This window comes from Theropithecus gelada, chromosome 3 (assembly GCF_003255815.1).
Source record: "Theropithecus gelada isolate Dixy chromosome 3, Tgel_1.0, whole genome shotgun sequence".
NCBI classification, from domain to species: domain Eukaryota; kingdom Metazoa; phylum Chordata; class Mammalia; order Primates; family Cercopithecidae; genus Theropithecus; species Theropithecus gelada.
In genome coordinates this window covers 58,255,145-58,268,110 of record NC_037670.1, presented here as the reverse complement: position 1 = coordinate 58,268,110, position 12,966 = coordinate 58,255,145, and the positions used below count along the sequence as shown (strand labels likewise).

The 12,966-nt window shown below is 43.8% G+C and overlaps 1 long non-coding RNA gene across 1 annotated transcript in view; it reads left to right on the top strand.

Annotated features, from left to right (window-relative positions):
• The window catches only part of LOC112621451, a 44,624-nt gene extending 34,555 nt beyond the window's left edge, over positions 1–10,069 (top strand). Inside the window, exon 3 of the long non-coding RNA XR_003118729.1 lies at positions 9,762–10,069. This is a non-coding gene — a long non-coding RNA (uncharacterized LOC112621451). The remainder of the gene's footprint in view (positions 1–9,761) is intronic.
• The last annotated feature ends 2,897 nt before the right edge of the window (positions 10,070–12,966 follow it).

The following is a 12,966-nucleotide window of genomic DNA, read 5'->3' as shown; positions in this document are numbered from 1 at the left end:
AATTTCGCGCCATAAGCTGTGTTTGAACTTGTGTTTGCCTATATAAACAGCCTGTAACAAGCAGTCAGGGTCCCAGGGCCAACTTAGAGCTTGGGACCCTAGCGCGCTAGTAATAAATAACTCTCTGCTGTGAACCTCGTGTCGGTGGTCCTTCGCGGCGACCCCTGCCCAGGAGGGAATCGAGAGTTCGGTTCCAACAGAAGGAAGGAAGGAAGGGAGGGAGGGAGGGAGGGAGGGAGGGAAGGTTTAAGAGTTTATCTTGTTTGGGGGCCATTAAATAGAGCACAATGCTGGTCACAGAATTCCCAAGGGCGGCAGATTTAGCGTCAGGGGCCTCTTTGAGACTGATCCTCTCTCTGGCAAATGTGTGTACACAAAGATAATACATGCTGTAAACAATTTCTGGGTTTTGCAGATGTTGAAGAGATCCTGTTGGCAGTTTGTATTTGCAGGCCACCTACTGGGCAATCCTGTTGACACAATATTCCTGCTTCCCAAGAACCAGGGTTGGTACTTTGCAAATTAAGATGTTTATGATGTGAGTGCTTGGTCACAACTTTGGAACCATGTGATAGCTACTTTCATATAAATCTAATTAAAAATGGATTAAGATCACTTTAATACTAGAGGAACCTTAAGAGATGGATAAGTTTGGCCTCTTTTCCTCCTCAGGCAGACATGTTTTGTCAAGCCATCACAGATGGATGTGCATTTTCTTCCCAAGAACACTTTGAAGCCAGGAAGGCCATGCTGCAATATTTTCCTCCAAATGCTTTTATTGAATGAAATATTTTCTGTTGTATTTGAAACTACTTGTTCTTCCTCGATTCTTTGTAAACACTGAGAAATACTGATTAGGGTTTCCAGAAAAAAAATATTATTTTCCACTTATCGACTGACTCTGGTGTGTATTTTGCGGATAAAAACTAGAGTAACAACAAAAATAGGAATTTTGTCAATATGGGTAAATCATGTTCCCCAACAGCAGTATCCCCAGCTGATGAGTGGGTGGGCGACCCTGGCCTGCGTTTCTTTCCTCTTTTGCAATGTTTGTCATGCCGTCTCCACCTTGCATTGATATTTTTAATATTTTGACTGTAGAGTGCATTTCCTTATGCATGTCCTTTAAAAATGATGCAGGATAATTTCTAGAAATTTTAATTATTCACAGTCAGAAAAGCATTGATGTGTATCCTTTCTTTTTTTTTTTTTTTTTTTTTTGAGACGGAGTCTCGCTCTGTCGCCCAGGCTGGAGTGCAGTGGCCGGATCTCAGCTCACTGCAAGCTCCGCCTCCCAGGTTCACGCCATTCTCCTGCCTCAGCCTCCCGAGTAGCTGGGACTACAGGTGCCCGCCACCTCGCCCGGCTAGTTTTTTGTATTTTTTTTAGTAGAGACGGGGTTTCACCGTGTTAGCCAGGATGGTCTCAATCTCTTGATCTCGTGATCCACCCGTCTCGGCCGTAAGCCTAATTCTTGATGTTTCTTTTAAAAATGTAAATAGCTTAATTCTATAATCAATGAGTCCACAAATGTTTGCAGACATTCTGCTATACACAAGGCAGCATGTTCTTGAAATACCAAAATATTAAATGCACCATAAAAATTCTCTCTTTAGATTACTCTTTGAGCAATCTGAGTATTACATGATTAAACAGTAATTTCCTGAGCTACTTCTGCATGGTTCTTTAATAAAGAAGAGGAGTTATTTACTGGTGTAACCTGAGACTCACCAGGGCATAGAGAAATCAGAGGGTCTGTTTTCAGCCTCATCTCTGAGCAGAACATCATTTTCTCATCAGTACTGGATTAAGCAGCTTGTGGTGCCAACCCCCTGGGCCACCAAACTGTTCATGGGCAATAGTCCCTAATCATGGAAAGCTGGTAAGATGTTTGTGTAGCGTGATCATCACAAGTCTTTCAGGACGTTCTGATGTCATTGAAAAAAACACCTTGCTAGACCATCAATGTGAACATGCTTGAGTGACACCTGGTCACTATTCTGTCTGTAGGGAGGCAGGGCTGTTCCCAAAGGCTCCTGTTTTGGAGAAAGGCAAGAATGACTGACAGGGACCACCTTTCTCCCTTCTCTCTCAGGCAGCACCCAGCCTTCTCCTCTAGAAAAGCACTGGACCAAGACAAAGAATCCCCATTTCAAGGGATGCCAAATGACCAGTCTGCCCTGTATTAAACCTGGGTGAGCACTTATTTTAAGGTTTGTTCATTGGTAATGATATCCGGTTGAGGTGACCCCATTGTCTAGGGAAGGCAGGGCCAAGGACGCATGTCCCTGCTGAGATCTGTCTCAAAAAGGACGTGTTGGGCCAGAGGATATTCTCTTACACACATGCATCAAGAAAGGGGCTGTATTTGAATCGATAGAAGTAGAATTAAATTTTCTCATAGAAGCAGTGTTGTGGTATTAGGATATGGACCTGGCCAGTGGTACCACATAAAGTAGCTCCAGTAGACATGTATTTACTCTTTCATTTACTCTAGGCACTAGGTTATATCTCAAGTGCTTTTCATAAACAAGGTTATTAAGGACACATGCCAAAACACTGTTCTGGAAACTTTTTGTTTTGTTTATTCCAGAATTATGCAAGGCAGAGTGGCATTTCAAAAGCTCTATTTTTCCCAGTTTTTCACAGCCGATTATTTTCTTTAAAAGCTGCAGTTCTACCTCCATCTTCAACAGAGGCATATGCCCAAGTCTTGCCATTGCTACGTGGTGTCCTGACCGCCAAGGAGATGGAGCTCACAATCGCATAGGAATATGTATTTCCAATTTTCTTTGTGCTAACTTCCTTGCCTCCGTCAGTGCACTGGGTTTCACAGATGTTGAAGAAATCCTGTTGGCAGCCTCTAAGTTTGTATTTGCAGGATGCCTAAAATCACAAGATATTATGTGCTGGGACATCAAAAAAGATATCAGCTGCTAGCTCCAGAATAATCAGACTGCTCTCACAAGTGCAAATATGGGTTATTGTCACTGCAATGTGGGTACCTCAAAGACCTTCCAAGACAGAGACCATTGTCTATATATCTTGCTATCTCCAGGCCTAATGCAGAGCTTGGCATCAAGCTGGTGTCCCACTAATTAATGTCTATAAAATGAACGCATGAACTATTAACCCAGAGAAGATCTGGATAGTTTGCCTCATCAAGGCCTGTATGTCTTGACCAAGACTGGCCAGGGCAACACAGGCTTCAGGGGAGAACCAGTCAAAAGGAGGCATGGCCAGCTCTAGGCAGGCATCATGTATCAATGTGGGGACTAACCACTGAAATGCCATTCAAGACACAAGAAGGGACCTAGGCCAAAAGCTGCCCAAGGTTAGCAGAGGGGCAAGGGAAGGAAGCATCAGGAGGACAGAAGTATTGTGGGCACAGAAAGGCAGTGTGCTACTATTGCTAATTTTGACGCAGTGCCCGTGGGCCGCCAACAGGACAAAGGCGGCTATGTGGGGTTCCCTGTCCCATGCACACTGAGGGTGGGAGAGAGCGTGAGAACACCTCACGACCCAGGCTGCGCCAGGGCGCTGAACACCACAGAGCTCACAGACATTTTAGCTTCTGATGACTTAGCTTTCTTCTCTCACAGGTCCAAACTCACTTTTAGAAAAACAGTGAACGATGAGACTGTACTAACAGAAGAACAACAAATGCCCACTGTGAGCCCTGCCCATCTGTGACGTGATGGCCAACGCAGTTAGGAAGAGGTAGCTCTCAGACTCGTTCACATCGAGCTGGTCATGACTGGAAAGTTTACACATATTGGCAAAGATGCATGTTTTAAACTATCCTCCCTTTGGTGAGTTTCTGAATTAGTGAGGGGAATTGAGGGAGTATTTCAGGGACAGAACTTCTCCCCAGCCCAGGCCTTTTCTCACATGCAAAGGCAGATGCAAGGGCATAAGTCATCGCCTTGGGATGAAGGTCTGCAAAGTCATTCATTTATGCCCAGGAATCGGATATCTCAAGACTCTAGGCTGTTTCCCCAGTCACCCTTTGCACTCTGAACTTGGCTTACTCCCCACTCAGTGACCACTCTTCTGAACTTCACTCACATTTGAGTCTAAGAACTAAGACGCAAGAGGTGGTCCCAATCTCAAAGAAAATTTTTCAAGTTTCTTTCAGAAGAGGAGTTAAGCCAATTAGACGGTGACGTGTTGTGTAACTGAGCTCATAAAACATGAAATGGCTTGAATTAAGATAACATGGGATAAATGGCTAGAAGACTTTTTAACATTCTTAATTTGACTTTATGGGGCGGAACACATTAACGACTTCAGAAACATTTTTGGTGAGCAAGATAGAATGGAGTTGTTGTTCATGTATCAAGCAACTTAGTGTTTGAGAGATAACCCCAGATAAAAGGAAAATTATCATGGGATAAAAGTAATGAAGTAAGTATTAGAAAGCTCTTAGCCATGAAACAGCTAAGGATAATTTAAAGAAGTCGGAGAGGTGAAAGTCAGATGAGGAGGAAGGAGGGAAATACCTCTGACAAACACAGCCAATTAAGTACCATGACTCTAAATCACAGCACGCTCTGTCAGGTCTGGCCTGGCCTCGAGTCCTTCCGCACCCACATTGAACCCAGCCACTCCCCTCACTCCCCACCATCCTGCCTCTCCTCACACAGCCCAGTAGAATCTAGTGATGTGCGTGCTCAGGTCAGCCTTCTCTCTTCCAACCCTGGTAACTGATGACCAGCTTGGGAAAAGGATTAATACAGAGCATGGCGGAATTACGCCACTGAAAATGCACGTTATCAGTGTTCAGCTGGCCTCACTTTATTCTCCTAATTGTCTTTGGTGAGAATTTTCTCTTTTTTTTCTTTTTTAAATTTGTTTTTAAATTAAGAATTGTATCTATTTAAGACTTTTGTTTTTCTCCTCGAGCCACCCCTCATCTGTGCTAGCAGGCCACTCTGCATCCTGCTTCTTCAAGGAAGTTGAGGACAGCAGCCCCCATCACCCCAAATGCCTGTCCCTGAACTTTAGAGGTATCTCTAGCTTTTCCATAGCTTCCTTTCTTTTTCTTGGCTCGGACCTTAAATTCCTGGCTCCCTGCTTATCTCCTTCACACACTCCCCTTAATTAATGTCATGAGCACTTTTTGGATTCTTTGCCCACTTCCTCTGACTCTCCAATCCTGCGCTCCAGTTCCGCCCTTCCCCAAGCTGCAGAGACAAGGACCTAACTGCCTCCGGGGCATCATCAGTATTCCTCTGGTGTCTCCAGTGACATCATCACCTACCTCTTTAACTATAGCCCCTACCTTTTCTGTACTTTGCTGTGGCTGGTAGGGACTATCACCAATTATCAAAACCCAGAAGTTCTGTCTTTTTCATCACCTTCTCTACCCTTGGAGGCCTTGCCAATTTCCCTTCATAAATATTTCTCCAGCCTGCTCTGCTTTTCCTCGTCTACTCCTACTGCTTCAGTCCAAACCCTCACTTGCACCTAGATAACTCAGTAGCCTCCAAAATCATCTCTAGTCTCAAGTCTTGTCCTTCTTAAATCTGTCCTCCACACTGGGGTCTGGGCACTCACCTTTAAATGGAAATTTGTCTGGCTTAGCCCCTTTTAGTGCCTTGCCATGGCCCACATAAGAAATCCAAGGCCGGGCACAGTGGCTCATGCCTGTAATCCCAGCACTTTGGGAGGCTGACGGGGGGTGAATCACATGAGGTCAGGAGCTCAAGATCAGCCTGACCAACATGGAGAAACCCCGTCTCTACTAAAAATACAAAATTAGCTGGGCGTGGAGGCATACACCTGTAATGCCAGCTACTCAGGAGACTGAAGCAGGAGAATCACTTGAACCTGGGAGGCAGGGGTTGCAGTGAGCCAAGATCACACCATTGGACTCTAGCCTGGGCAACAAGAGTGAATCTTAAAAAAAAAAGAGAAAGAAAGAAAGAAAGCAATCCAAGTATGCCACCAGCACATACAGGGTCCTCCCTCTCCAACCTGCCATTGTCAGCTATGCCTTGCACATCATGACCCAGCAACACAGAACTGCCCATGGTCCTCCACTTGCTGTGCCATTTCTGACCACCTTACAATTTTTTATCCTCCCTCTCTGGCCAACTCCTATTTTCACAACAAAAATATCATTTTCCCCAGGACACCGTTCCCAATTCTACAGACCGTATGAAGTTCCCCTTTGCATTTCCATGATGCTTTTTGTTAATGAACTTTTAAGAGTTCCTTTTGTTGGGTACAGTGTCTCGCGCCTGTAATCCCAGCACTTTGGGAGTCTGAGGTGGGAGGATCAGGAGGTCAGGAGATCAAGACCAGTCTGACCAACATGGTGAAACCCCGTCTCTACTAAAAATACAAAAGTTAGCCAGGTGTGGTGGCATGTGCCTGTAATCCCAGCTACTCAGGAGGCTGAGGCAGGAAAATCGCTTGAACCCGGGAGGCAGAGGTTACAGTGAGCCGAGATCACACCACTGCACTCCAGCCTGGGCAACAGAGCGAGACTCTGTCTCAAAAAACAAAAACAGAAAAAGAGTTCCTTTTATTGTGTTTCATCCGAATGAATTAGTACACAGTTGATTTTCTCCACTTCTGATGACTAGCCAACTCTGCACATCAGTAAGCTAGCCTGCCAACATGAGAACGTCATGTGCATTCGGTAACTCCGCATTTCATGGGATCGTTTCGTGCATTACTCACATGAAATCTCACTGACCTGGATTGTAACAACCTTTCCGCATGTCTTCCTCAGCAATCCCTCAGTCCCAGGACAGTGGTAAATATGTCTCATTCATTTACATATTCTAGTATCTGACAGTGTGACTCTTTCAAAACATTGTTCCAAAATAATTTGTTGAATTAATGAAATACTATCTCTCCTCCATTTCAGCGTAATATCCTTCTGTCTTTATGACAAGGATTGCTAATTTCAAGCTTTTAGCCCAGTTGTTTGGTAGTCAAGGAATATAAAACTGTTCCCTCGTGGAACAAAAATACTAATATCCACAAACCCTGTTTTTCCATCCACCTCCTGTATATAAATAAACCTAACATCTTTAAAAGGGATGTCGCGACTTGAGAGGTCTCCACCTGAAACTGGGACTTGACTTTGGTTTTATTGGTTCTGCTAGGCTGTGGGCTGAATATAAATCCATGCCTAGTGCTTTGAATGCACTTATTATTTCTTTACAAATGCAATTTGTAGTGGACTTCCTGAAAATGTTTTAGAACAGGATATAGCCTCTTTTTTTTTTTTTTAACTTTTTCTTTAAAATAGCCAAGGAAATGTAAAAAGCAGAGAGAGAAAACTCAGGGCAGCTCTGGCAGCAAAGATCAGAGCCATCAGAGGCCAGCATCAGGGAAGGCTATGGTAAGAGGTAGCATTTGCAGTTAAAGTCAGATTCTTCATCAGCCGCAGCGCAACACCTTCCCAAGCAGCTGCCGGCTGGCTCAGGGCCACGCTCCAGGCTGGGTCTTCTCCAGTCCTTTCGTTCACACCTGCACTTGTACGTTTTGCTTCAGTTTATTACTGTGTCTTTGCTTTGCACCTAAACAATACTACTTTCCCCGCCCTCCCCCAGAGTAAGTTTGGACCATTCCCTCAGGCATTACTTGGTATGTAGAAATTTCTGCCTGGAATAAACTTACTTGAATGACGATGCTAACCCTTCTTGCATTTGCCCTTGGATTGTAACTCAAGGCCCCTGTGCCCTTCACTAAGTCTCAGATGCATCTCTCTTGCTCAGATAATTATTCTACATCTTCTTCTGCCTCTTCAGGCCTGGCATCCTTCTTGATATTCTGATATTTGCAAATCTATCTTATTCACTCCTTTATGTTATTGGCTGCAACTTTCCTGTGAGTACTGGCTTTTTGATGCCTGGGTCAATTAGATCAGCATAATTTGTGAGATAAATGGAAAAATTCCTACATGTGCTCTTGTGTCAATATTTTCTCTCCGTGAAAAATCACACTTTGCTCTTAGCCCCTTGGGTTTTTACCATAGCACAGTATGGCTGAGTCAGGGGAGCATATTTCCGTTTTTCACTGACTCACATCTCAGCTGAGGGGCTACCCGCTAGGCTGCCACCTTCCCTCACTACCTACCGGGCCTTCCGCTGGATTTGGTGGGTGCACTCCTGAGCGGCTTGCTGAGTCAGAACTAGTTGGAAGGTGACTAGGACTTCCGACAAGGTTGCTGACAACTTTCTCTTCTAATTACATGTAAGCAATTTCCTGGCCTGCTTCTTTTTGTTGCCTCTCCACTAGATGTCCGTTGAAAGCATGGTAACCAGACATGGAAAGGTTTTCTGACATATAAGGAGACCAAACGTTGGCTAGCTAATTCTTAGGCTGAAATTATTACTGTAATTTGAAAGAATAATTATAAAAACATGCAGGATGGGAACCTTTAATAATCCAATCAAATTCAGAGACCGAAACATGTTAGCAGGCAGCTTTAAAAAATGTTCCTGGTACAGTATGCTGTTGCATTCTGGATAGCATCTCTTACCCCTCTGAGCAGTGTAATCATCCTGTAATAATTCTCCACCTTTTACACTCCTCCTCCTGGAATGAGGCATGGTGGTGTAAACAGGCTTTCTGAATTTAAACAACAACCCTGATTTGCAGCATTTGCTGATTTCTGTGGTGTAAAGATTCCTGCCACAGCTGATTTCAAGCTATAAACAGTTTAGCAACTTCCTCATAGAATTCCTGTGCATTTAACAATTGGTGCTTGGAGCCCACAGGAGCTGCCTCCAGGATAACCCTGGGTGTAGAGCCCAACCTGAGACGCCCATCACCTCTCTTATGCCCAGCTGAGGGTTTGCCAAGGTCCATGTGAAAGGTGAGGCCAGCTGGACTTCCTGGGTCCAGTGGGGACTTGGGGAACTTTCCTGTCTTACAAGAGGATTGTAAAACTCACCAATCAGTACTCTGTCAAATGCACCTATCAACAGAATTCTAAAAGTAGTCAGTTGCGAGGAGGATTGAAAAAATGGCACTCTGATAGGATAGAAATGGAACATGGGCGGGGACAATAAGGGATTAAAAACTGGCCACCCCAGCCAGCAGCAGCAACCCCCTCAGATCCCCTTCCACCCTGTGGAGGCTTTGTCCTTTCATTCTTCACAATAAACCTTACTACCGCTCACTTCTTGGGTCCATGCCATCTTTAAGAGCTATAACACTCACCATGAAGGTCCGTGGCTTCATTCTTGAAGTCAGTGAGACCATGAACCCACCAGCAGGAACCAACTCCAGACACACATGGTCTCTTCAGAAACAAACTGGTCTCAGCAATGAGCATTGCCAGGGAACTTCCTATATAATTTGAATGTAACAATATGTCACAACATAAACAGGCTTTCCAATTTGTGCAATAGGCTTTACATTTTCTGTAATTTTTTTTTTTTTACATTTATGGAATTGAGAAAGCCTATATTTTCCAGATAGGAAAATATACAGCGAAGAGGTATTTTGCCTTTGTATCAGTGCTGCATGGAATATTCCACTTCAGTTAAAACAGCTGTTGTTTGGGCAGAATATCAATGTGTGGCACACACAGGCTAAACAACCCAGTAGAGACTGCATTCTTTAAGAGGAGCTGCTTACCTGGCAGTGCCTGCTGGGAGCTTTCCAAGCTGGGGTTCCCCTCACTGGGAGCATCCTGCCAGTGCAGACAGATGTATATAACCTGGGATGTCTGTTTTTTTGTTGTTTGTTTTTGTTTGTCTGTTTTCTTGTTTTTGTTTTTTCTCTCGACCTAGTCAGAAGACTGAACATTTTGTAACTGTTCGTAGGAAGTCATCAACTTTGTGTATGCACTTGCTGAAAGATCCACTGAATAGCAGCCTTCGTGAACATGACCAGTGGACTTGTACTCCTATAAAACGCACTGTTTTCCTTACTGCGAGGTGGGTCTCTCACACCGTGATGGACTGTCTGTGATCTGGGAGCACTTCTTCCCTGGATCTTCCCTGTCACACTGACGGCGTGAGCATGTAGGGCAGGGGTGGGAGTGAACATGTTAATCTCTTTTGAATAAACTGATTTTGAAGTAGATGTCTCAAAAAAAGTTTGTCACAAGACTTTCTGGATAGTGACATTAATTCTCCCCACCAACAGTAGTAGTTTGGAGTATTGCTTATAAGCAATGTGGCTTACTTAACAGTTTTATTCCCAATGCATTGTGGGTCACACATCTTCAACGTATAAAGTGTTTGTGTAGGGGATAATTAAAGTAAAACGGAGAGCCATCCCTTCCTCCCAATCTGCCTCCAGTGATTCCAGAGAGAATGCAGCAGGTCATAAGTACAGAACAATGCTCTGCACCTGAAATAAACAAATAAAGTAAGACAGACACAGGAGATGATTCAATCCCAATTTAGGTGTTGGGGACAGAAGGGCTGACCGTCCAGTAGATTTGGGGAGGAGCGTTCAGGATTTCACTGCTGAGAATGCTGACCATGAAACATCCACGGGAGCTGCCAAGCAGGCAGTTGGATGTATGGGTCTCCAGGTCAGGAGAGGGTCCTGGGTAGGCTTCCGTTCATGGACAGCAGCAGGCAAATGGAATTTACAGCCATCAGAGATAGGGACAGCACCAAGCATGTGACTGTAGACAGAGAAGAAGAAGAGCGATGACTGAGCCCAGGGATCTTCCAATGTTACCCAGTAACTCACTTTACTCAATGCATCACACATTCAGGTATTTGAGGTATATTTTTAAGGGTCTTCTGAGAGGTTGGAGAAAATCTAATGCTATTCAAAGCCAACTGGAGTCTACTGAAATTCTCTGAAAAGTTTTGAAGTCAAACTGTTTCTTCTATCAATGTCCTTGATTTCAACAAGGTTTTCTTAAATTTTTAAAGCAAATTCCAGCATTTTTTGCACAAAATTAAAATTAAAGGGTGTTGCCTGTGAGCACCTTAAAGAGTCTCTTTGATAAGTCTGCATATTGGCTTATTGCTCAAGACAGGTAAGTTGGGCTCTCACATTTTTATAACATACTGTCAACTGTATAGTCACACTGTCTGTTTCATGTTGTCGCTCGTTAGAAACGGACTATCTGCACTGAGCAGAAAGTACCAGTAACTATTCTCTTCTGCGGCAGTCGTCCATGATGCATTGCGTGGTGAGCTGTCACCCACAGGTTTCTGCCAGGTATCTCTCTGCCCTGCTTCCTCTGGGCCCTTCCTGAAGTTGGGGGACAGCCAATCATCAGAAACCTTGAGGTGGAGGAGGGTAAAGTGCTCAGGAAAATCGTCAACCAATGGAAAAGAAAATACAGTGAATTAATGCCCTGGGGCTGGGTGCTGTGGCTCACTCCAGTAATCCTGGCACTTTGGGAGGCTGAGGCAGGAGGAACACTTGAGGCCAAGTGTTTGAGACCAGCCTGGCCAACATGGTGAGACCCTCACTGTCTCTGCAAAAAATGATAATAAAAAATAAGTGCCCAGACACCTTTGTCTAGTGAGAGATTTCTGTGTGAATGGTGTCCCAGTGAACACAGACCTAGTTGTGCACCCAGAAACAAGCTCATGAACATACCCTATTTTGACTTTCCTCCCTTCTGTCTTACTTTTCTAGCCACTTCCTTTGGTACCAGTCCCAAATAAAGTATCTGCCCAGGTATCTAAGGAAAGATATTCCTATTAAATAGCACAGGCTCAACTTTATTTTGAACTCTCTATAAGGATATTACCATACAGGTAGTGTGGAAGATTATCAGATGAAAAGATCTTGTATTACTGTACTAGCTTCAGGACTTTGCAGTGGCTATTTGCTCCACCCTAAATGTTCTTTCTCTAGATGGTTCACTCCCTCGCATCCCTCGCAATGGAAATTCAAATGTCACCTTCCGATGAGGCCTGGCCAGGCCATCCTGGAGACCAGCACACCTCACCCTATGTCACTTCTCTTGTAATTTTTCTTCATAGGATCATCTGGCATCCTATATGTTTTATTAGTTGTTTGCCTACAGAATGCAAAAGGACAGGGGTTTTACCTATTTTGTGCATCAATATATTCACCTTTGCCCACAGTAGACTTGGTACAAATAGGCGCTCAAATATTTGTCAAAGCAAAATTTATAGGGCAATATTTGTCTAAAGGATATGGCCAGAAACATGCTTTTTTTCCTTCAAGATTTTTTAAAAATCTTCCAGTAAGCATTATACATTTATTGTGGCATCTTTTTGTGTTGGCTAAATTTAATACTCAGTTACAGCAATTTTTTTGAGACAGGGTCTCACTATGTTGCCCAGGCTGGCACAGTGGTGCAATCTCGGCTGACCACAACTTCTGCCTCCTGGACTCAAACTATCCTCCCACATCAGCCTACTGTGTATCTGGGACTGCAGGCACGCACCCCAAAGCTAGCTAATTTTTTATTTATTTTTTGTAGAGACAATGTCTCACTATGTTGCCTAGACTGGTCTCAAACTCCTGGGCTCAAGCGATCCACCTGCCTTGGCCTCCCAAAATGCCAGGATTACAGGCATGGACCACCATGCCCGATCAGTTATAGCAATTTTCTTATCATTTGGTTAAGCATTCAATAAATGCTAGTTAGTATTTCTATTGACAAATATTTTTGGAGTTAGCAGATAACTAGACAGAGGAAATCAGCCCAAGTGAAACAAACGACAATTTGGCCACTAATACATTTTAATTTGCTAAAGTTGAATACATTTCAATGTATTAAAATAGATTTTCATCTCAGTTTTAAAGGTCTCTGGTGAAAGACCCCAGATGGATGTGGAAATGTTTTGAAGTAAAGTCAGTACTGGACATAAGTTCTCTGATCTGATGGGTGAACTCACTTAGATCCCAGCAACTGTGGGAGCAAAGCCACTTACAAAATTGCAGTACACTCTGAATTTTAGAATAAAGACATTCTTAGGGACACATAAATAAAATCGCACTGTTCTCTAAAGTTAGACTGTCACATAGATGGTTGGTGCCAATTAA